The 26,147-nt window shown below is 38.6% G+C and overlaps 1 protein-coding gene across 1 annotated transcript in view; it reads right to left on the reverse strand.

Annotated features, from left to right (window-relative positions):
* LOC128659942 (gastrula zinc finger protein XlCGF26.1-like) overlaps positions 1-25,457 on the reverse strand; it is a 73,132-nt gene extending 47,675 nt beyond the window's left edge. Inside the window, exon 1 of the mRNA XM_053713532.1 lies at positions 25,354-25,457. The gene's annotated coding sequence lies outside the window, so the exon portion shown is untranslated. The remainder of the gene's footprint in view (positions 1-25,353) is intronic.
* Between the last annotated feature and the right edge of the window lie 690 nt (positions 25,458-26,147).

The following is a 26,147-nucleotide window of genomic DNA, read 5'->3' on the forward strand; positions in this document are numbered from 1 at the left end:
TTTGTATTTATTTTAACCAGGTACAATAGCTATTAAATAGTTAATAACTATTTAATAGTTACCTAGTTAAAATAATTACAAAATTACCTGTAAAATAAATCCTAACCTAAGTTACAATTAAACCTAACACTACACTATCAATAAATTAATTAAATAAAATACCTACAATTATCTACAATTAAACCTAACACTACACTATCAATAAATTAATTAAATACAATACCTACAAATAACTACAATTAAATAAACTAACTAAAGTACAAAAAATAAAAAAGAACTAAGTTACAAAAAATAAAAAAATATTTATAAACATTAGAAAAATATTACAACAATTTTAAACTAATTACACCTACTCTAAGCCCCCTAATAAAATAACAAAGACCCCCAAAATAAAAAAATGCCCTACCCTATTCTAAATTAAAAAAGTTCAAAGCTCTTTTACCTTACCAGCCCTGAAAAGGGCCATTTGCAGGGCATGCCCCAAATAATTCAGCTCTTTTGCCTGTAAATAAAAACATACAATACCCCCCCCAACATTACCACCCACCACCCACATACCCCTAATCTAACCCAAACCCCCCTTAAATAAACCTAACACTAAGCCCCTGAAGATCTTCCTACCTTATCTTCACCATGCCAGGTTCACCGATCGCTCCAGGCTCCGAAATCTTCATCCAAGCCCAAGCGGGGGCTGGCGATCCATAATCCGGCTGAAATCTTCTATCAAGCGGCAGCTGAAGAGGTCCAGAAGAGGCTCCAAAGTCTTCATCCTATCCGGGAAGAAGAGGAGATCCGGACCGGCAACCATCTTGATCCAAGCGGCATCTTCTATCTTCATCCGATGACGAACCGCTCCATCTTGAAGACCTTCAGCGCGGATCCATCTTCTTCTTCCGACGTCCAATCAGATTGAGCTCGCATTCTATTGGCTGTTCCGATCAGCCAATAGAATGCGAGCTCAATCTGATTGGCTGATTGGATCAGCCAATCGGATTGAACTTGATTCTGATTGGCTGACTCCATCAGCCAATCAGAATTTTCCTACCTTAATTCCGATTGGCTGATAGAATCCTATCAGCCAATCGGAATTCGAGGGATGCCATCTTGGATGACATCCCTTAAAGGAACCTTCATTCTTCAGTTGGACGTCGGAAGAAGAAGATGGATCCGCGCTGAAGGTCTTCAAGATGGAGCCATTCGTCATCGGATGAAGATAGAAGATGCCGCTTGGATCAAGATGGTTGCCGGTCCAGATCTCCTCTTCTTCCCGGATAGGATGAAGACTTTGGAGCCTCTTCTGGACCTCTTCAGCCGCCGCTTGATAGAAGATTTCAGCCGGATTATGGATCGCCAGCCCCCGCTTGGGCTTGGATGAAGATTTCGGAGCCTGGAGCGATCGGTGAACCTGGCACGGTGAAGATAAGGTAGGAAGATCTTCAGGGGCTTAGTGTTAGGTTTATTTAAGGGGGGTTTGGGTTAGATTAGGGGTATGTGGGTGGTGGGTTGTAATGTTGGGGGGGTATTGTATGTTTTTATTTACAGGCAAAAGAGCTGAATTATTTGGGGCATGCCCCGCAAATGGCCCTTTTCAGGGCTGGTAAGGTAAAAGAGCTTTGAACTTTTTAATTTAGAATAGGGTAGGGCATTTTTTTTATTTTGGGGGTCTTTGTTATTTTATTAGGGGGCTTAGAGTAGGTGTAATTAGTTTAAAATTGTTGTAATATTTTTCTAATGTTTGTAAATATTTTTTTATTTTTTGTAACTTAGTTCTTTTTTATTTTTTGTACTTTAGTTAGTTTATTTAATTGTAGTTATTTGTAGGTATTGTATTTAATTAATTTATTGATAGTGTAGTGTTAGGTTTAATTGGAGATAATTGTAGGTATTTTATTTAATTAATTTATTGATAGTGTAGTGTTAGGTTTAATTGTAGATAATTGTAGGTATTTTATTTAATTAATTTATTGATAGTGTAGTGTTAGGTTTAATTGTAACATAGGTTAGGATTTATTTTACAGGTAATTTTGTAATTATTTTAACTAGGTAACTATTAAATAGTTATTAACTATTTAATAGCTATTGTACCTGGTTAAAATAAATACAAAGTTGCCTGTAAAATAAATATTAATCCTAAAATAGCTACAATATGATTATAATTTATATTGTAGCTATATTAGGGTTTATTTTACAGGTAAGTATTTATTTTTAAATAGGATTAATTTATTTAATAAGAGTTAATTTATTTCATTAGATAAAAATTATATTTAACTTAGGGGGGTGTTAGGGTTAGGGTTAGACTTAGCTTTAGGGGTTAAAAATTTATTAGAATAGCGGTGAGCTCCGGTCGGCAGATTAGGGGTTAATGTTTGAAGTTAGGTGTCGGCGATGCTAGGGAGGGCAGATTAGGGGTTAATACTATTTATTATAGGGTTATTGAGGCGGGAGTGAGGCGGATTAGGGGTTAATAACTTTTTTATAGTAGCGGTGCGGTCCGCTCGGCAGATTAGGGGTTAATAAGTGTAGGTAGGTGGCGGCGACGTTGGGGGGGGCAGATTAGGGGTTAATAAATATAATATAGGTGTCGGCGGTATTAGGGGCAGCAGATTAGGGGTACATAGGGATAACGTAGCTGGCGGCGGTGTACGGAGCGGCAGATTAGGGGTTAAAAAATTTAATAGAGTGGCGGCGATGTGGGGGGACCTCGGTTTAGGGGTACATAGGTAGTTTATGGGTGTTAGTGTACTTAAGAGCACAGTAGTTAAGAGCTTTATAAACCGGCGTTAGCCCAGAAAGCTCTTAACTACTGACTTTTTTCTGCGGCTGGAGTTTTGTCGTTAGATTTCTAACGCTCACTTCAGCCACGACTCTAAATACCGGCGTTAGAAAGATCCCATTGAAAAGATAGGATACGCAAATGGCGTAGGGGGATCTGCGGTATGGAAAAGTCGCGGCTGCAAAGTGAACGTTAGACCCTTTCCTGACTGACTCCAAATACCAGAGGGCGGTAAAAACCAGCGTTAAGAGCCTCTAACGCTGGTTTGACGGCTACCGCCCAACTCTAAATCTAGCCGATTTTTTTTTAATAAAGATCGGAATTTGGGTATCAACCATAAATTTTTTTCAATTAGTAATCTTAGAGATTGGGGAACACATTTTGTACAATTGAAAAGTTAGAGAAAGTCCCCTCTATCAGTAACGTAAAAAATATGCTTTGAAAACAAGCATAAGCATCTTAGAGGCTTATGATAATAAGTTTTATAAATTAAATGGCCCTGCTGAATATATTAAAATAGGGGGAAAATGTATAACTTATATATGATCAGACCTTAAGAATAAAATATTACAGATCCTCCCATAAAGGAAGCTTGCGGGACTATATAGGGATGAGGGAGTATGAGAGGGGGAGAGAGTGTGTGAGGGTGATTTTTTTATATATTTTTTTAAGCCCTTAAGGAACAGTGTCGTACCCTGTATGACACTGCTGTCCTTGGCTTCTCTCTGCTTCAATCTTGCTAAAAGAAGCAGGGGTGGTGCCAATTGTTGGTGGCATGGGAGGGTTAGAAGGGAGGCGGGTGGGTGGCCCATCACTGCAGTGGGGCGGGCTGGACCGCTACAATACAGAAAAGGGCAGGGAAGGGGAAGGAGGGAAGAGCGAGAGGGGGACTCCTATAGTGGAGGGGGGATATGGATCTGGGAGGGCTATATGGATCTGGGAGGGTCTAGAGTAATGAGGGGGTAGCTACACTACAGACAAAATAAAATAAAAAAATCTATACAAAATTGGGATTTATTGGTACTGGCAGACAGCTGCCAGTACCTAAGATGGCGGCAATAGTTAGAAAGGGGAGGGTTAGAGAGCTATTTGGGGGAAGATCAGGGAGGTTGGAGGGTTAGGGGGGATCCTACACTGCAGAAAGAAAATTAATTTTAAAAAAAGTTTTATTTTTTTTTTATTGTCAGACTGTCTGCCAGTACTTAAGATGGCGGTGACCAGTAGGGGGTGGGGGAGGGAAGAGAGCTGTTTGAGTGGGATCAGGAAAGAATCAGGGTGCAGGAAGTGTCAGGTGGGAGGCTATTCTCTATACTAAAGCTAAAATTAACCTTTTAAAATAACTGATTAACCACTTCACTGCTGGGAATAATAGGTGTGGCGTGCAGCTGCAATTAGCGGTCTTCTAATTACCATAAAGCAATGGCAAAGCCATATATGTCTGCTAATTCTAAACAAAGGGGATCCCAGAGAAGCTTTTATAACCATTGTGCTTTACGGCACAATCGGTATATAAATAAATAATTTAAGTGAGAAACCCAAAGTTTGTGATAAAGTTAACAAATTTTTTTATTTGATCGCATTTGGCAGGGAAACGGTGGCATGAAATATACCAAAATACTTTGGGTTGTCTACTAAAATAAAATATATATAATTTTGATAGGTAAATAAAAAAAAAACAAGGCTCTATTTCTATTTAAATATAGTGGTGGCAAAAATGCTCTGGTCTTTTGGTCTTCTTAGTCAGAAATGCTTAGTCCTTAAAGGGTTAAGTTGTGGGTGATGAGTGGGGGGTGGGGGAGGCAAGAGAGCTGTTTGAGAGGAATCAGGGAGGGATCAGGGGGTGGAAAGTGTTAGGTGGGAGGTTAGTCTGTACTCTAAAGATAAAATTAACCTTTACAGGCCTCCTAATAGTATGCTTCACAGCTGCAATTAGTGTCCTTCTGATTACCAAAAAGGAGGAGGAGGCGGCTGCCATCGTTGGGAAGAAAGATACACTTCTTAATCTGAAATTGAACTTTCCCTTAATATGCCAAATATTATATGCTGGCAATTCTAATTGTATTTATATGCTCATATATAGTGATGTCGCGAATTGTTCGCCGGCGAATAGTTCCCGCCGAACATAGCATGTTCGCGATTGCCGCGGCGGGCGAACATATGCGATGTTCAATCCGCCCCTATTCGTCATCATTGAGTAATACTTTGACCCTGTACCTCACAGTCAGCAGGCACATTCCAGCCAATCAGCAGCAGACTCTCCCTCCCAGACCCTCCTATCTCCTGGACAGCATCCATTTTAGATTCATTCGGAAGCTGCATTGTTAGTGAGAGGAGGGACAGTGTAGCTGCTGCTGATTTAGTAGGGAAATCTATAGCTAGGCTAGTGTATTCAGTGTCCACTACAGTCCTGAACGACTCATCTGATCTCTGCTGTAAGGACAGCACCCCAAAAAGCCCTTTTTAGGGCTGCTTTTTTTTTCCCTGTGTAATCTAATTGCAGTTGCCTGCCTGTCAGCGTGTGTGTCAGGCTCACAGCGTATACTGTGCCCACTTGCCCAGTGCCACCACTCATATCTGGTGTAACAGTAGTGTAGATTTAAAAAAAACAACACTTTTTTTACTGTGTTAAATAATAGCAGTCAGTTTCCTTCACACGTGTGCGTTTAAGTGCCTGCCTGCCAGGGCACAGTGTCACCCCAGTGCAACTCATATGTGGTGTAACAGTAGTGTAGATTTAAAAAAAAAAACACTTTTTTGACTGTGTTAAATAATAGCAGTCAGTTTCCTTCACAGGTGTGCGTTTAAGTGCCTGCCTGCCTGCCAGGGCACAGTGTCACCCCAGTGCAACTCATATCTGGTGTAAAAGTAGTGTAGATTTAAAAAAAAACAACACTTTTTTGACTGTGTTAAATAATAGCAGTCAGTTTCCTTCACACGTGTGCGTTTAAGTTCCTGCCTGCCAGGGCACAGTGTCACCCCAGTGCAACTCATATGTGGTGTAACAGTAGTGTAGATTTTAAAAAAAAACAACACTTTTTTGAATGTGTTAAATAATAGCAGTCAGTTTCCTTCACACGTGTGCGTTTAAGTGCCTGCCTGCCAGGGCACAGTGTCACCCCAGTGCAACTCATATCTGGTGTAAGAGTAGTGTAGATTTTAAAAAACACAAACACTTTTTTGACTGTGTTAAATAATAGCAGTCAGTTTCCTTCACACGTGTGCGTTTAAGTGCCTGCCTGCCAGGGCACAGTGTCACCCCAGTGCAACTCATATCTGGTGTAAGAGTAGTGTAGATTTAAAAAAAAAAAAAACACTTTTTTGACTGTGTTAAATAATAGCAGTCAGTTTCCTTCACACGTGTGTGTTTAAGTGCCTACCTGCCAGGGCACAGTGTCACCCCAGTGCAACTCATATGTGGTGTAACAGTAGTGTAGATTTTAAAAAAAAACACCTTTTTGACTGTGTTAAATAATAGCAGTCAGTTTCCTTCACACGTGTGCGTTTAAGTGCCTGCCTGCCTGCCTGCCAGGGCACAGTGTCACCCCAGTGCAACTCATATCTGGTGTAACAGTAGTGTAGATTTAAAAAAAACAACACCTTTTTGACTGTGTTAAATAATAACAGTCAGTTTCCTTCACACGTGTGCGTTTAAGTGCCTGCCTGCCTGCCAGGGAACAGTGTCACCCCAGTGCAACTCTTATCTGGTGTAACAGTAGTGTAGATTTAAAAAAAAAAAACACTTTTTTGACTGTGTTAAATAATAGCAGTCAGTTTCCTTCACACGTGTGCGTTTAAGTGCCTGCCTGCCAGGGCACAGTGTCACCCTAGTGCAACTCATATCTGGTGTAACAATAGTGTAGATTTAAAAAAAAAAACACTTTTTTGACTGTATTAAATAATAGCAGTCAGTTTCCTTCACACGTGTGCGTTTAAGTGCCTGCCTGCCAGGGCACAGTGTCACCCCAGTGCAACTCATATGTGGTGTAACAGTAGTGTAGATTTAAAAAAAACAACACTTTTTTGACTGTGTTAAATAATAGCAGTCAGTTTCCTTCACACTTGTGAGTTTAAGTCCCTGCCTGCCAGGGCACAGTGTCACCCCAGTGCAACTCATATCTGGTGTAACAGTAGTGTAGATTTAGAAAAAACAACACTTTTTTGACTGTGTTAAATAATAGAAGTCAGTTTACTTCACACGTGTTCGTTTAAGTGCCTGCCTGCCAGGGCACAGTGTCACCCCAGTGCAATTTATATCTGGTGTAACAGTAGTGTAGATTTAAAAAAAAAAAAAAACTTTTTTGACTGTGTTAAATAATAGCAGTCAGTTTCCTTCACACGTGTGCGTTTAAGTGCCTGCCTGCCAGGGCACAGTGTCACCCCAGTGCAACTCATATCTGGTGTAACAGTAGTGTACATTAAAAAAAACAACACTTTTTTGACTGTGTTAAATAATAGCAGTCAGTTTCCTTCACACGTGTGCGTTTCAGTGCCTGCCAGGGCACAGTGTCACACCAGTGCAACTCATATCTGGTGTAACAGTAGTGTACATTTAAAAAAAACAACACTTTTTTGACTGTGTTAAATAATAGAAGTCAGTTTACTTCACACGTGTTCGTTTAAGTGCCTGCCTGCCAGGGCACAGTGTCACCCCAGTGCAATTTATATCTGGTGTAACAGTAGTGTAGATTTAAAAAAAAAAAAAACTTTTTTGACTGTGTTAAATAATAGCAGTCAGTTTCCTTCACACGTGTGCGTTTAAGTGCCTGCCTGCCAGGGCACAGTATCACCCCAGTGCAACTCATATCTGGTGTAACAGTAGTGTACATTAAAAAAAACAACACTTTTTTGACTGTGTTAAATAATAGCAGTTAGTTTCCTTCACACGTGTGCGTTTCAGTGCCTGCCAGGGCACAGTGTCACACCAGTGCAACTCATATCTGGTGTAACAGTAGTGTACATTTAAAAAAAAAAAATTTTTTGACTGTAATAGATTGAATAGCAGTTAGTTGTCTGCAAGCGTGTGTGTCAGGCCTACAGTGTCTACTCTGCCAAATTCTGCCAGTGCACAGTGCCGCTCATATCTGTTGTCACAGTAGCTTGCATGCATAGTACCACTAATCGGAAAAAAAATGACAGGCAGAGGCAGGCCACCCCGCAGGGGCCGTCGTGTTCGTGGTGCTATGATTCCCTTTGGCCCTAGAATAATGCCCAGTGTTCAGAGGCCACGTACCCCGAACTCGAACATTTCTGACTCTGAGGACATAGTTGACTGGCTAGCACAGGACACCCAATCTTCTACAGTTCCGCTCGGAACCTTGACGCACCATCCTCCTCCAGCTTAGCTTCGGGCACCTCTCAAGTTACCACTCGCCCGCCTGCCGCCACCAACACTAGCACCACAGCCGCTTCACTTGATCTGTCAGAGGAGTTATTTACACATCAGTTGGAAGAAATGAGTGATAGTGATGCGCAACCATTATTGCCAGAGGATGTAGATAACAGGGATATGTCTCAGTCAGGCAGCATTACACACATGGACGTACGGTGTGATGATGATGATGATGTTGTACCCGCTGCTGCTTCCTTTGTTGAGTCAGATACAAGTGAAGCGGTTGATGATGACGATGTGTCCGTGGATGTCACGTGGGTGCCCGCTAGAAGAGAAGAAGAAGAGGGGGAAAGTTCAGATGGGGAGACAGAGAGGAGGAGGAGACGAGTTGGAAGGAGGGGGAGGTCGTCGCAAGGAGCTAGTGGCACAGTCAGACAGCATGCATCGTCACCCGGGGTCAGCCAGACACGTTACTGGATGCTCATGCGCAATGCCTGTAGGCTCATGCGTCCTTTTGAGGAGGGGACAAACCTAGTCAGTCGCACCGAAGGCACCATCAGCAACATCATACCATTTGTTTTCTTCCTGGAGCATGCCCTGTGAAGAGTGCTGGATCAGGCCGTAGATGAGCGTGAAGAGGAAGAGGAAGAGTTGTGGTCACCATCACCACCAGAAACAGCCTTATCAGCATCGCTTGCTGGACCTGCGGCAATGCTGGAAGAGGATTGTGAGGAAGAGGATTCAGAAGAGGAATGTGACTTTGAGGAGGAGGAGGAGGAGGAGGAAGACCAACCACAACAGGCATCCCAGGGTGCTCGTTGTCACCGATCTGGTACCCGTGGTGTTGTACGTGGCTGGGGGGAAGAAGATACCTTCAGATACCTTCAGTGAGATCACTGAGGATGAGGAATGGGACATGAGTAGCATATGCACAACCTTGTGCAAATGGGGTCTTTCATGCTGTCGTGCCTGTTGAGGGACCCTCGTATAAAAAGGCTGAAGGAGAACGACCTGTACTTGGTGTCCACGCTACTAGACCCCCAGTATAAGCATAAAGTGCTTGAAATGTTACCGCAAGTCGGAAAGGATGCAGCAGTTCCAAAATAAATTAAAAAGTATGCTTTACACAGCGTATAAGGGTGATGTCACAGCACAACGGGAATCTAACAGGGGAAGAGGTGAAAGTAATCCTCCTCCTCCCACCACCACGCCGGCAAGGACAGGACGCTTTACAGACGTGTTGTTGATGGAGGACATGCAGAGCTTTTTAAGTCCTACGCATCACCACAGCCCTTCAGGGTCCACCCTCAGAGAACAACTTGACCGACAGGTAGCAGACTACCTCGCCTTAACTGCAGATATCGACACTCTGAGGAGTGATGAACCCCTTGAGTACTGGGTGTGCAGCCTTGACCTGTGGCCTGAGCTATCCCAATTTGCGATAGAACTTCTGGCCTGCCCCGCTTCAAGTGTCCTGTCAGAAAGGACCTTCAGTGCAGCAGGAGGTATTGTCACTGAGAAGGGAAGTCGCCTAGGTCTAAAAAAGTCTAGATTACCTCACCTTTATTAAGATGAATGAGGGATGGATCCCGAAGGGACTGACAGTGCTGCCTTGGGCTAAAAATGGTCCACATGCTGCTGTATTTTGATCTCTGAATGCCGGATGACTTGCGTGACTTATCCGCCACCAACTAGGGTTCAAGCCGCAATGTTTTAGGGCACTTTCTGCCTGGGAAACAAACATCAATTTTTCTGGCCGCTGCTACAGCAGCAGCTGCAACAATACCTAATTTTTCAGGCATGTGTACATGCCTAATTTTTCTGGCCTCTGGTGCTGCACTGTGGCTTCAAAAACCAAACCAAAAAAAGGTACATAACAGGGATTAAACTGATAGGAATAGTACTACTTAACACACCACTCATATCTGGTGGCACATTAGATTGCACGCGCAGTGCCCCAAATTTGAAGTAGGAGGACCGACCAAGCATCTTTTTCCATCTCCCGGTTCCTAAAATCAATGCCATATACACGTCCCCTGATAGGGGACGTAACAGGGATTAAACTGATAAGAATAGAACTAATTAACACACCACTCATATCTGGTGGCACATTAGATTGCACGTGCAGTGCCCCAAATTTGAAGTAGGAGAACCGACCAAGCATCTTTTTCCGTCTCCCGGTTCCTAAAATCGATGCCATATACACGTCCCCTGATAGTGGACGTAACAGGGATTAAACTGATAAGAATAGAACTACTTAACACACCACTCCTATCTGGTGGCACATTAGATTGCACGCGCAGTGCCCCAAATTTGAAGTAGGAGGACCGACCAAGCATCTTTTTCCATCTCCCGGTTCCTAAAATCGATGCCATATACACGTCCCCTGATAGGGGACGTAATAGGGATTAAACTGATAGGAATAGTACTACTTAACACACCTTATAATAATGCAGAGAGAGGCAACGCAGAGAGAGGAGTCTGAAGAAGAGGAGTCAGAGGAGGAAGGTGGCTTTGAGGAGGTGGAAGACCAAACACAGCAGGCGTCCCAGGGGGCTTGTTGTCACCTTTCGGGGACCCTTGGTGTTGTAGGTGGCTGGGTGGAGGAAGAGACCTTCAATGACATCAGTGAGGACAAGGAACGGGACATGGCTAGCTTGGTATCCAACCTTGTGCAAATGGGGAGTTTGTAGTTGTGCAAATGGACTGTTTGCGGTTGTTTGCGGTGCGTTAAAGGGACAGTCTAGGCCAAAATAAACTTTCATGATTCAGATAGAGCATGTAATTTTAAACAATTTTCAAATTTACTTTTATCACCAATTTTGCTTTGTTCTCTTGGAATTCTTAGTTGAAAGCTTAACCTAGGAGGTTCATATGCTAATTTCTTAGACCTTGAAGCCCACCTCTTTCAGATTGCATTTTAACAGTTTTTCACCACTAGAGGGCGTTTGTTCACGTATTTCATATAGATAACACTGTGCTCGTTCACAAGAAGTTATCTGGGAGCAGGCACTGATTGGCTAGACTGCAAGTCTGTCAAAAGAACTGAAAAAAGGGGCAGTTTGCAGAGGCTTAGATACAAGATAATCACAGAGGTTAAAAGTATATTATTATAAATGTGTTAGTTATGCAAAACTGGGAAATGGGTAATAAAGGGATTATCTATCTTTTAAAACAATAAAAATTCTGGTGTAGACTGTCCCTTTAAACGGGGAGTTTGGTCAGTCACTGTGAAGCGGGCATAACCCTTACACTACCTGATCGATACAACATCATACCTGATGTTTTAAAGCATGTTATTCCAAACAATTTAGTTAGAATGTTAGGTGATTTATGCCCTTTATGGATTAAAACCAGACTCTGCATCAACTATGTCATTTTCCATGGGAGTTTTGCCATGGATCCCCCTCCGGCATGCCACAGTCCAGGTGTTAGTCCCCTTGAAAGAACTTTTCCATCACTATTGTGGCCAGAAAGAGTCTCTGTGGGTTTTAAAGTTCGCCTGCCTATAGAAGTCTATGGCGGTTCGCCCGGTTTGCCCATTCGCGAACAGTTGTGGAAGTTCGCGTTTGACGTTCACAAACTCAAATTTTGAGGTTCACAACATCACTACTCATATATCATCGAGGTTATTACTAGCTATTTATTAGCGCTCACCCTTTTGTTGTGCAGATTGTTTAGTTTGCAATACTTTTGTGATATTGAGGGGTGCTGCTTTTTATTAACAACGTATATTTAACATGTTGTCTATATCTGAAAGATCATCTAGGAGACTCTCTTATGAAAGTCATACTAATCAGGGATTATATGTAACACCCATAGATACATCTATAGAGGGGTTATTTACTACACTTGAGGGCTTTCTGAAAACTGAAAACAGACATTGGTGGGATTTAGATACCCTGAACTTTTGGAAAAATATTTCTCTGTTTTAGACAACTGTTCTTTTCTACTAATAGATCTATTAATCCATCATAGACAACAATAAGTTGATGAAACTGCCAAAGAAATTGAAAAAATTCAGAAAGATCTTGATCATTTAAAGGGCCACACAGAATATTCTAGACTTAATAGTCAGACAATTAAAGCATCTGATGATTTTCAGATAGAGCTCATTGAAAGGAAAAATTCTAAATTAGCAAGGGATGATGAAGATTACACTAAAGGGATTGTATATACCTATAATAATAATAAGAAATCTGAATCAGATGACATTGAGAATAAAGACCCCACTTGGATAACAGTACAAAGAAAGAAAAATAAAAATAAAAATAGATCTCAAAATAGTGGGAATGCTAATCACTATCACCAAGTTGGGAATCAACAAAACAAACAGCATTTCATTGATCAAAGATCACACTTTAATTATGAAAATAATGCTGTTTCCCATACTGGGAATAGTGATTGGAGAACACAAGGGTACCAACCATACAATAGCAATGGAATGCATAATAGACAGAACCATAATTGGAGACCTGTACACCAAGAAAAGGTTAACAGACAGTAAACCAATTACAACGAATCATATGAATATAACTCTCCTCCACATCAGAGACCAAATGAGAGAATACACCAGGGATCAAATGGTAGAAACAATTGGAGACATCAGGGTGACTATTATAGTCACCATGAAACCCCTTTACCAAATAGACTTCATCCACCACCTAATGATGGTAGTAACTCATCAGATAGAACATGTAAACCCCGAAATATGCATGAAGAGAGATCCTCTACCTCAGCTGGGAATAATTTTTTAGGTGACAGACCCCTGGCCCCTTTATGGGACAAATCAAAATTAGCCCAAAACCACAAAAAAAGATCTTTCCCAAACGAGGGAGAAGAGGGAGAGGGTACACCCTCAAAAAAACAAAACTACTGAAACTAAAAGAAGGCATTTTTAACTTATCTTCACATGACCTATCTGACGATGAAATAAGAATTTTGGGTAGGGGACTATCTTATTGTCCCCCTTCCCAACCTTATATGTTTAATATTTTTGTTGATATTAATTCATTTACACGTAAACTATCACTACAAAGATATTTCGTGGCTAAGGAGATTAGAAAACATAGACTGGAAGGGACACCCATACTAACGAAATGAATCCTAGAAATTTAGAATAAGTAGTTTATACAGAAACAAATGATCTGGCTGATCTACTTGAACAGATAACACCCATCACACTAGCACCACTATCCACCTTCAACCCCCCCAGAGAAGAGGGTTCATATATTGACCTCTTCCAACAATTAGTATTAGATGATCTAACTAAAGCATTCCAAAGTAAAACCTATAGAAAAGGAGCACGTAATGTTAAACGGTTTTGGCCCAATGAAGTACACACCCTTAACAGCTTAATGAATGACAAAAACTTGGTGATACGCCAAGCTGACAAAGGTGGAGGAATAGTCCTTCAGGACTATGAGGATTATGTAATGGAGGCTAAACATATTGTATGTAACACTGAATATTACATTAAACTTAGAAGTGACCCAACACCGCTATATGGAAGAATTCTTATTGATTTGATTTTAGAGGGGTTTGATAAAGGTATTCTTAATAAAAAAGAAAAAATATATTTACTACCTGATCATCCCAGTATCCCCTTCTATTATCACCTCCCTAAGATACACAAAATCGCACCAGACCACCTGGAAGACCTATCATTGCAGGGATAAATAGCCTAACGGATAGACTATTGGAATATATCGATCTCCAGTTACAAAAGTATGTTATCAAACTATCTTCATACATTAGAGACACCACTGACCTGTTGAATAAATTAGCAATGATAAAGAAAAAAGGTGAACAATGTCTATGGATAACATGCAATGTTGGATCTTTGTATTCTAATATAAACCATCAGTTGGGTCTAGACGCTGTGGGAAGTTATCTTGAAGACGATATATACTTACCATTGAGGCAACAAGAGTTTATTCTAACGTGTATTGAATATATACTATCACATAACTATTTCCAGTTTTTAGATGACTGTTACTTACAGATCAAAGGAACGGCCATGGGTACCAGATTCGCCCCCAGCTTCGCCAACTATTTATGGACAGATTCGAAGAAAGATACATTTATGCTTCTAGCTGGGAGGCGAATCTGGTATTCTATGGCCGTTACATAGATGATCTGATCTTCATATGGAATGGTACCTCAGAGAATGCAATATTATTTTTGGATAGTCTGAATTCAAACAATATGGGTATATCATTTAATCATAATATACAAAAAGAAACAATTTAATTTTTAGATGTAAATCTAAGGTGGACTTGTATGAGGGGTGTTGAGTCTTCCACCTATTTCAAGGAGGTAGCAGGCAGGTAAAATCACTCACAAGAGTATTTTTACAAATTAAAAAATACTATTTATTAAAAACAAATTAAAATACATGTACATAGGAGTGAACTAGGGGCATATAGTCAAGCCCCCTGTAAATGCAACGCGTTTCTCGGCTCATACGCCGTTTCCTCAGGCATATTTTTTACCCTGCTACTGTCCTGCTTTATAGACCTACTATCTAGTGCCAACTAACATTTTTCCTCTCTATCCTAAGGCGTGTACCCTTAATTGGTAACCTTCAACACCTGACTGTTTCAGTGTTTCATTGCAAAGATGTCAGTCTTGTGTGTTAAAATAAAACAAAGGCATAAAGTGAAACTCTATACAGCAATTCATATACAGCAATTTATATACACCTAATAATTCTAAACAATAATCTCTAAACATGTGGAAACAATTTAATCATGAATATAAAACATTCTTTCACATTCATATTATACAATGTATGATATCTATAGTAGGGAGCAGGGGGAGCACTTTAAAATTAAAATCCTGCAGCCAATATAACTCACATTACGCTGCTTTCTGCTTATAGCATCTTACATTCGCCTATATTTAGTATGCATTTGTTTTTCTCTTGGGGTTATAAGTGTCCGTATTGTTTTGAGAAAAAACTGGGAGATCTGCAGTGTGAAAATCTTTATAGAATTACGCTGGGATTAGACATTTTCATATACGCCCATGGAACGCCCATGTTACGAAAAAACAACAATTACGCTTTGCATTTTGTATTTATAAGTTCAAATTTCTGTGTGATTTTTGCACATCCAGTGTACTACAATTACTATTTACACTGTGCATGTTTAATTTGATTTATTCCTGTGTAAATTACATACTAATTTTACTTTTTTGTTAACATACGATTTTTGGTGAATAATTTTGTTACGATTTTTGATGCACCTTAACAATATAATTTTTCCCTGCTTATTTTTGTGAGAATGGTTCAAATATTTGTTTTGTATGATGTTTAAAATACTAATTTTGTTGTGAACATTTCATATGAAAATGCAGTATACGCCCCTTAGCGAGACACCCTGTTTTCAGGGTAAAAAGTGGCTTTAGATCATTCCACCAGGGAAATAGAAAGACTGGTGAGCATTGTTTAATAATCTCGCCAGCCCAGAGAGCTTTTAATCATCGAGCCCATTGAATGAATTCTCTGAAATACTCAGCGGATTACCAATGTCAAAGATGCTGTATCTGGTACTGCACCCTATAAGGGCCCAGACACCCTTGTGCTTGTTTTTTAAATCAAAATAATTTATTTTGTTTTTGAAATAAAGATGTAAAATATCAGATTCTGAGCTTATATAGCCGGTAGCGGCGAGCTGGCTAAATGTGCTTGTGCACGATTTCCCCATAGGAATCAATGGTGCAGATCCGGCTGAAAAAACAACTAACACCTGCAAAAAAGCAGCGTTCAGCTCCTAACGCAGCCCCATTGATTCCTATGGGGAAATACTTTTTATGTCTACACCTAACATGAGCCCAGAGTCTAAACACCCCTAATCTTACACTTATTAACCCCTAATCTGCCGCCCCCGACATCGCCGACACCTGCTTTATATTATTAACCCCTAATCTGCCGCTCCGGACACCGCCGCCACCTACAATATACTTATGAGATAAATTCAGTATAGACGTAAATTAGAATATTGCTTAAAATTGTATCCTCTATCTGTATCATAAAAACATAATTTATGTAATAATTTACCTGATAAATTAATTTCTTTCATATTGGCAAGAGACCATGAGCTAGTGACGTATGGGATATACAATCCTACCAGGAGGGGCAAAGTTTCCCAAACCTCAAAATGCCTATAAATACACCCCTCACCACACCCACAATTCAGTTTAATGAATAGCCAAGTAGTAGGGTGATAAAAAAGGAGTAAAAAAGCATACAAAAAGAGGAACTGGACTCTTGGCAATATGAAAGAAATTAATTTATCACGCAAGTTCTTACATAAATTATGTTTTCTTTCACGTAATTGGCAAGAGTCCATGAGCTAGTGACGTATGGTATAGAAATACTCAAGATGTGGATATCCACAGAAGAGTCACTAGAAAGGGAGGGATAAAATAAAAACAGCCATTTTCCGCTGAAAACATTTAATCCACACAAAAAAATAAGTTTTTCTCATAAATTTAAAGAAAAAAACTTTAAACATTAGCAGGAGAATCAAACTGAAACAGCTGCCTGAAGAACTTTTCTACCAAAAACTGCTTCAGAAGAAGCAAATACATCAAAACAGTAGAATTTAGTAAATGTATGCAAAGAAGACCAAGTTACTACTTTGCAAATCTGATCAACCGAAGCTTCATTCTTAAGAGCCCAAGAAGTGGAGACTGATCTAGTAGAATGAGCTGTGATTCTCTGTGGTGGGGACTGAGCCGCCTCCAAATAAGCCTAATGTATCAAAAGGTTTAACCAAGATGCCAAAGAAATGGCAGAAGCTTTCTGACCTTTCCTAGAACCAGAAAAGACAACAAATAGACAAGACGTCTTTAGTAGCTTCAACATAATATTTCAAAGCTCTTACAACATCCAAAGAATGTAAGGATCTCTCCAGAGAATTCTTAGGATTAGGACACAAGGAAGGAACAACAATATCTGTATTAAAGTTGTTAGAATTCACAACCTTAGGAAGAAATTTAAACAAAGTCCGCAAAACAGCTTTATCCTGATGAAAAATCAGAAAAGGAGACTCACAAGAGAGAGCAGACAATTCAGAAACTCTTCTAGCAGAAGAGATAGCCAAAAGGAACAACACTTTACAAGAAAGTAGTTTAATATCCAAAGAATGCATAGGCTTAAAAGGAGGAGCCTGCATAGTCTTCAAAACCAAATTAAGACTCCAAGAAGGATAGATTGATTTAATAACAGGCTTGATATGAACCAAAGCCTGCACAAAACAGTGAATATCAGGAAGCTTAGCAATCTTTCTGTGAAATAAAACAGAAAGAGCAGAGATTTGTCTCTTCAAAGTACTTGCAGACAAACCTTTATCCAAACCATCCTGATTAAACTGTAAAATTCTAGGAATTGTAAAAGAATGCCTGGAGAATTTATGAGAAGAACACCATGAAATATAGATCTTCCAAACTCGATAATAAATCTTCCTCGAAACAGACTTACGAGCCTGTAGCATAGTATTAATCACTGAGTCAGAGAAACCTCTATGACTAAGCGCTCAATTTCCATATCTTCAAATTTAACGATTTGAGATCTTGATGGAAAAACGGCCCTTGAGACAGAAGTGGCCAAGGCTGTCAACTGGACATCCAGACAAGATCCACATGCCAAAACCTGTGAGGCCACGCTGGTGCTACCAGAAACACAAACGATTGTTCTATGAGGATCTTGGGGATCACTCATAGAAGAAGAACTAGAGGCGGAAAGATATAAGCAGGTTGGTAAAACCAGGGAACTGCTAAAGCATCCACCATCTCCACCTGAGGATCCCTGGACCTGGATAGGTACCTGGGAAGTTTCTTGTTTAGATGAGAAGCCATCAGATCTATTTCTGGAAGACCCCACATCTATATAATCTGACAAAATACATCTGGATGGAGAGACTAATCCCCCGGATGTAAGGCCTGATGGCTGATATAATCTGCTTCCCAATTGTCTACACCTGGGATATGCAGCGCAGAAACTAGACAAGACCTGGATTCTGCCCAAGAAAGTATCTGAGATACTTCTTTCATAGCTAGGGGATTGCGAGTCCCACCCTGATTATTGACATATGCCACAGTTGTGATATTGTCCGTCTGAAAACAAATAAATGGTTCTCTCTTTAACAGAGGCCAAACCTGAAGAGCCCTGAAAATAGTAGCGAGCTCTAAAATATTAATTGGTAACCTTACCTCTTGAGGTTTTCAAACCCCTTGTGCTGTCAGAGATCCTCAGACAGCTCCTCAACCTGAAAGACTTGCATCTGTTGTGATTACAGTCCAGGCAGGATGAACAAAAGAGGCCCCTTGAACTATATGATGATGGTCTAACCACCAAGTCAGAGAGAGTTGAATGTTGGGATTTAAGTATATCAATTGTGATATCCGAGCATAATATCTGCACCACTGATTCAGCATACAAAGCTGTAGAGGTCTATCAGCCAATAGGATTGACTTCGCATTCTATTGGCTGATTGGAAGAGCCAATAGAATGCGAGGTCAATCCTAATGGCTGATTGGATCAGCCAATCGGATTGCACTTCAATCCGATTGGCTGATTACATCAGCCAATAGGATTTTTCCTACCTTAATTCCGATTGGCTGATAGGATTCTATCAGCCAATCGGAATTCAAGGGACACCATCTTGGATGACGTCATTTAAAGGAACCTTCATTCTTCGTTAGGACTTCGTTTGAAGTGGATGCTCCGCATCGGCTGGATTGAAGATGGACCCGCTTCGGAAGGATGGAGATAGAAGATGCCGCCTGGATGAAGCCTTCTGCCGTCTGGAGGACCTCTTCTGCCCTGATCAGATGAAGACTTCTGCCGTATGGAGGACCACTTGTGCCCGGCTGGGTGAAGACGGCTCAAGGTAGGGTGATCTTCAAGGGGTTAGTGTTAGTTTTTTTTAAGGGGGGATTGGGTGGGTTTAAGAGTAGGGGTGTGTGGGTGGTGGGTTGTAATGTTGGGGGGGGGGTATTGTATTTTTTTAAATTACTTTGGGGCAATGCCCCACAAAAGGCCCTTTTAAGGGCTATTTGTAATTTAGTATAGGGTAGGGAAATTTTTATTATTTTGGGGGGCTTTTTTATTTTATTAGGGGGATTAGATTAGGTGTAATTAGTTTAAAATTCTATTGTACCTAGTTAAAATAAATACAAAGTTGGCTGTAAAATAAAAAATAAACCCTAAGCTAGCTACAATGTAACTATTAGTTATATTGTAGCTAGTTTAGGGTTTACTTTATAGGTAAGTATTTAGTTTTAAATAGGATTAATTTATTTAATTATGTTAAATTAATTTTGTTTAATTTAAATTATATTTAAATTAGGGGGGGTTAGGGTTAGGGTTAGACTTAGGTTTAGGGGTTAATAAATGTATTATAGTAGCGGCGACGTTGGGGTCGGAAGATTAGGGGTTAATAAATGTATGTAGGTGTCAGCGACGTTGGGGGGGGCAGATTAGGGGTTAATAAAATTTAACTAGTGTTTGCGAGGCGGGAGTGTGGCGGTTTAGGGGTAATTACATTTATTAAAGTGGTGGCAATGTCCGGTCGGCAGATTAGGGGTTAATAATTGTAGGTAGGTGGCGGTGACATTGGGGGCGGCAGATTAAGGGTTATTAAATATAATGTAGGTGTCGGCGATGTTAGGGGCAGCAGATTAGGGGTTCATAGGTATAATATAGGTGGTGGCGATGTCCGGTCGGCAGATTAGGGGTTAAAATTGTTATTTTAGTGTTTGCGATGTGGGGGGGCCTCGGTTTAGGGGTTAATAGGTAGTTTATGGTTGTTAGTGTACTTTGTAGCACTTTAGTTAAGAGTTTTATGTTCCGGCGTTAGCCCATAAAACTCTTAACTACTGACTTTTAAATGCGGTAGGAGTCTGGACAGGAGACCGCTCACTTCTTCAAAGACTTGTAATACCAGCAATAGGCAAGTCCCATAGAAAAGATTGGATACGCAATTGACGCAAGGGGATTTGCGGTAGCCTCGAGTCGCGGAATAAAAGTGAGCGGTACACCTGTACCTGCCAGACTCATGATACCAGCGGGCATTAAAAAGCAGCGTTGGGACCTCTCAACGCTGCTTTTTAAAGCTAACGCCAAACTCGTAATCTAGGCGTATGTTTGCGCAATTTTCTTTTTTCATTGACTTCTATAGGGGAATAAATGCACATGCGTGCAATAATCTAAGTTCGGATTTTTGCACTAGTCAGGTTACCGCTTGCGCAAAATATGTTTTTTTTTACTTTTAATACGAGCGCAACCTGACTAATGCAGAAAGCTTAACTCTAGTGAAGTTTTCACGATCGCAAGAACACAGTATACAGCGTTTATCTAATCTATTAACTGGCTATTAAGTTCAGATAAAATATTTGAGCACTAAAAAATATGCACAAATTAAACAAAGTCATCTAAATAATCCTCAATGATTACAATTAAGTGCAGGATTAGATTAATTATGAATGTAATAAAAATAATGTGAAATTATTAACTGGACATAAATTGGTTAAGTGAAAACGATGCATTTTCCAGCATTACTGAATAATTTATCTTTACACTAATTTATTTGTTGGAGATCATAATAGGTTAAAAAGTAACGTATTTAGAAAAAAAGTAAAAAGGCAGCAAATAGTAGCAATATCTTGCTGCTCACACACACGTTAAAAACACATCACCTGTGTTGTATCCATATGATACGTTAAATACATTTCTACAGTGACACAAACACTATGTCATTTTTAATATTTCAAATTGACTACAGTAGTATATGTACGGAGGTTATGTCAAACTTTTTTACAGGTGGACACGCCCCCTTCTCCTCCCCTAATCCCGCCCTTTCTACTCCCACTTTTACGCCCCTTTTTGATATCAATTTGATATAAAATTTATATAAAAAGGATTTTGATTTAAATTTGATATAAAAAAGTAATTTTGATATAAATTTAATGTAAAATTTATATAAAAAAGGAATTTTGATAAAAGTTTAACCCCTTAATGACCGAGGACGTGCAGGGTACGTCCTCAAAAAAAAGGCAGTTAATGCCTGAGGACGTACCCTGCACGTCCTCTGTGTGGAAAGCAGCTGGAAGCGATCCTGATCGCTTCCAGCTTCTTTCCGGTTATTGCAGTGATGCCTCAATATGGAGGCATCCTGCAATAACCTTACATGGCCTTCCGGTGCAGAGAGAGCCACTCTGTGGCCCTCTCTGCACCGGACATCGATGGCCGGTATCGTTGGTGGGTGGGAGCCGGCTTGGGAGGCGGGTGGGCGGCCATCGGTGTGTGCTGTGAAGTCAAGGGGGGCGGGATCGGGGGCGGGAACGTTAGGGGGCGCGCGCGGGCGCGCGCGCGTGCACGGAGGGTGGCGGGCGGGCGCGTGCACGGGCGGGAGCGGGTGGGAACCGCTACACTACGGCAAATATATTTAATAAGAAATGCCCAAATCTTGTTTGTGCAAAAGCACAAAAAGAGATCGTGGAGGGGTGGGGGGTTGGTTTGGTGTGGGGGGAAGCTACACTACAGAAAAAATTAGTAAAAATTAAAAAAAAGCATGTTTTTCTTCTAAACTGGGTACTGGCAGACAGCTGCCAGTACCCAAGATGGCGCAGATTAAGTTAGAGTGGGAGGGTTATAGAGCTGTTTGGGGGGGATCAGTGAGGTTAGGGGCTAAGGGGGGATAGTACACAGCAGCATATGTAAATATGCCTTTTTAAAAACACATAAAAAAACCAAATATAGCTTTTATTTTAGTACTGGCAGACTTTCTGCCAGTACTTAAGATGGCGGGGACAATTGTGGGGTGGGGGAGGGAAGAGAGCTGTTTGGGAGGGATCAGGGGGTCTGATGTTTCAGGTGGGAGGCTGAGCTCTACTCTAAATGTGATATTAACCCTGCAAGCTCCCTACAAGCTACCTAATTAACCCCTTCACTGCTAGCTATAATACACGTGTGATGCGCAGCGGCATTTAGCGGCCTTCTAAATACCAAAAAGCAACGCCAAAGCCATATATGTCTGCTATTTCTGAACAAAGGGGATCCCAGAGAAGCATTTACAACCATTTGTGCCATAACTGCACAAGCTGTTTGTAAATGATTTCAGTGAGAAACCTAAAATTGTGAAAAATGTTACGTTTTTTTTTAATTTGATCGCATTTGGCGGTGAAATGGTGGCATGAAATATACCAAAATGGGCCTAGATCAATACTTGGGGTTGTCTACTACACTACACTAAAGCTAAAATTACCCCAAAAAGCTCCCTACATGCTCCCTAATTAACCCCTTCACTGCTGGGCATAATACACGTGTGGTGCGCAGTGGCATTTAGTGGCATTCTAATTACCAAAAAGCAACACCAAAGCCATATAAGTCTGCTATTTCTGAACAAAGGGGATCCCAGAGAACAATTTACAACCATTTGTGCCATAATTGCACAAGCTGTTTGTAAATAATTTCAGTGAGAAACCTAAAGTTTGTGAAAAAATTTGTGAAAAAGTGAACAATTTTTTTTATTTGATCACATTTGGCGGTGAAATGGTGGCATGAAATATACAAAAATGGGCCTAGATCAATACTTTGGGATGTCTACTAAAAAAAATATATATATATGTCAATAGATATTCAGAGATTCTTGAAAGATATTAGTGTTCTAATGTAACTAGCGCTAATTTTGAAAAAAAATGGTTTGGAAATAGCAAAGTGCTATTTGTATTTATTGCCCTATAACTTGCAAAAAAAGTAAAGAACATGTAAACATTGGGTATTTCTAAACTCAGGACAAAATTTAGAAACTATTTAGCATGGGTGTTTTATGGTAGTTGTAGATGTGTAACAGATTTTGGGGGTCAAAGTTAGAAAAAGTGTATTTTTTTTCAATTTTTCCTCATATTTTATATATTTTTTATAGTAAATTATAAGATATGATGAAAATAATGGTATCTTTAGAAAGTCCATTTAATGGCGAGAAAAACGGTATATAATATGTGTGGGTACGGTAAATGAGTAAGAGGAAAATTACAGCTAAACACAAACACCGCAAAAATGTAAAAATAGCCTTGGTCCCAAACGGACAGAAAATGGAAAAGTGCTGTGGTCATTAAGGGGTTAATATAAAATAATATAAAAAAGGAATTTTGGTAAGAATTTGATATAAAATTCACATAAAAGTGTTTTTTTTAGGTATTTAATATAAAATTTATATAAAAAGTGTTTTTTTAATAAGGATATGGATTAAAAGGTTATAAGAGGATATAAAGTGTAATGTTATTTTGGTTTAATGTTATTGAATTAAAAGGGGATGTAAATAGAGTATATAAAAAGTGCTATCATTTTAATATTGTCTTTGATTAAAAGGGTTATGAAATCTTTATATATTTATCCTCTATAATGTTTATTAACATGTTGTTATAACATTTCTATGAGTTAAATCATTAATTCAGTATTGCATCATATATTCTCTGTCTTCATCAGTACATTGTATTAACAAAATTATCTGAATGCACAGGCTATTTATATGCTCTGACAGATTATTTTATTTTAAAGAATGCTGACATGTCTAATACGTCATTTGTTAAATGATGACTAAGTCATTTATTAAATAACTAATATTTATGCAGGGTGTCCATGCCTCTCCCCATATTAGTAGCCAAAAGGATATGTGGTAAAGGTATATGATAACACCCTTTCTTAATAAATGTATGTTTGTGATTTAAGATAATAAAAATAATTAAATATGCATAATAATGAAATAAGATGACATTTCCATGAGTTAACAGTAAATTGTCTATTAAAGTTTATGGGATATACAATATTTATTTAGCAAATTTATAATAATAATGAATAGCTAAATGTGTTTAGCTGTACTTTTATAGAGGTCTCATTTATTATTTGGCATGCTATATGCAGGCACACACAACATGCATGTTATAATGCATACATTTACTCTATATAATTGTATATATTTTATACAAGATTAATATATTGTTTATTTTGTAATAGATCAAAAGGTTCAGAAGAGTTTTTATTTTCATTTTTTGGATATTTGACTTGTATTTTGAAATGTAAAGAGTGCTTCGCTAACATAAACCACACCCAAACTCTAATCTAAGAGCAAAAATGTTGCTGGCCTGTCCATTAATCTTTTGTGGACACTTGATAGCCTACATCCTACGTTAGCCAGGCACAAAAAAACAACCAACAACTAGATATACATGTAGTATCAGTCTAAATCAATACTTTGTCAATATACGCAGCTTTCATTTCATCAATCATCATCAAGGTAATGATTCACGTCTCTTCTATGTTGTTTATGAAACTTTGTTAGGAATTATTAGATAATTAAAAGTAGATCTATAGGTTTTTAAAATATCTTCTTATTGAAAAAAAAAAAGTTTTAATATAAAATACAGATAACTACACCAAAAAAAATAAAAATGTTTTAGTTATTCAAGTAATTATATAAATTTAAAAAGTATACTTGATTTTCGGATATGGATTAAAAGGTTATAAGAGGATATAAAGTGTAATGTTATTTTGGTTTAATGTTAGTTAATTAAAAGGGGATAAAACTTTATTATTTTTATATTGTCTGATTAAAATGGATATGAAATCTTAATATATTTATCCTCTATATGTTTATTAACATTTTTTTATAACATTTCTATGAGTTAAATAATTAATTCAGTATTGCATCATATATTCATTGTCTTCATCAGTTAATTGTATGAACAAAATTATCTCAATGCACAGGCTACTTATATGCTCTGACAGAATATTTTATTTTAAATAAGGCTGACATGTCTAATATGTAATTTGTTAAATAACTCATTTTTTTCTCATCACATATCTTTGTCAGCCAATATCATCATATTACTTTCAGACGTCATTGAGTTCACACATTATTAAAAAAAACTGACATACATCATTTTTGTAGATATTTATCTATACAAAAAACAAACTCTCACTTATCTTTTTAAAACACACATTGTTTTTTTTTTTCACTTTTATCCCCCTTATAACCACAAAGCAAAAATAACCATTTATACATCACAAATACAAATAAGCATAATGCAAACATCCTAATAAAATGATTTACTCAGCCTATTAAAAAGCAAATTCTCAATTATTTTTTAAATTAACTTATACTCACAAAACAAAAATAAACATTTACACATCACAAATACAAATAAGCATAATGCAAACATCTTAATAAAATGATTAACTTACCATATTATTTTATTTTGAAATCACATATCTGTACACAGCTGATGAAGAAATTAAAAACAAATACAAACGCACAAATACAATATTTTTTAAAACATTGCATTTACTACCTCTGACCACATTTATGTAACAACAAGATAATTTAATCTGAACATATTGCTGTGTTAAGTAAAACGGTGGGGGTGGTTGTGGGCGTGAAACTTAAAAATCGCTGTCCCTGATCTTTTGGATCTTTTGGTGTGAGTATAAAAGTTATGATATTTACCCTAAACTGTCTTTTATAATAATTAAGTCTAAAAATTTAAACTAAGTAATGTTATCTTAGCTGAATAAAAAATAAATACATTTCTTATAGAAATATTTTTTTTTCTATCTTATTTTAAAAACCTCTCCTTTTACCAACCCTGCTTGGATGACAATATGTGTACCAACAACCTCTTTTATATTTTTTATTGTAAAGTGTTACACTAAGTAATTAAGCTTAACTTATATTAATGAAACTAATGTTACCATCAGTTTACACAGTTTACAACAGCAATTTGTTTTTATTGTGACCACTTAAAATATCTAGTGATTTTTAAACTCTTATACTAATAATATATCACTTAATGCACTTGTTTGCTATATCAGATGAGTCACTCTATTTTCATCTTGTTTACTAAGGACAAACTGCATTTTTATATAAGGTATGGTGTATATAAGCATATTTATATTAGGTATGGTGTATATGAGCATATTTATATTAGGTATGGTGTATATGAGCATATTTATATTAGGTATAGTGTATATAAGCATAT

Source organism: Bombina bombina, chromosome 5, assembly GCF_027579735.1.
Source record: "Bombina bombina isolate aBomBom1 chromosome 5, aBomBom1.pri, whole genome shotgun sequence".
NCBI classification, from domain to species: Eukaryota; Metazoa; Chordata; class Amphibia; order Anura; family Bombinatoridae; genus Bombina; species Bombina bombina.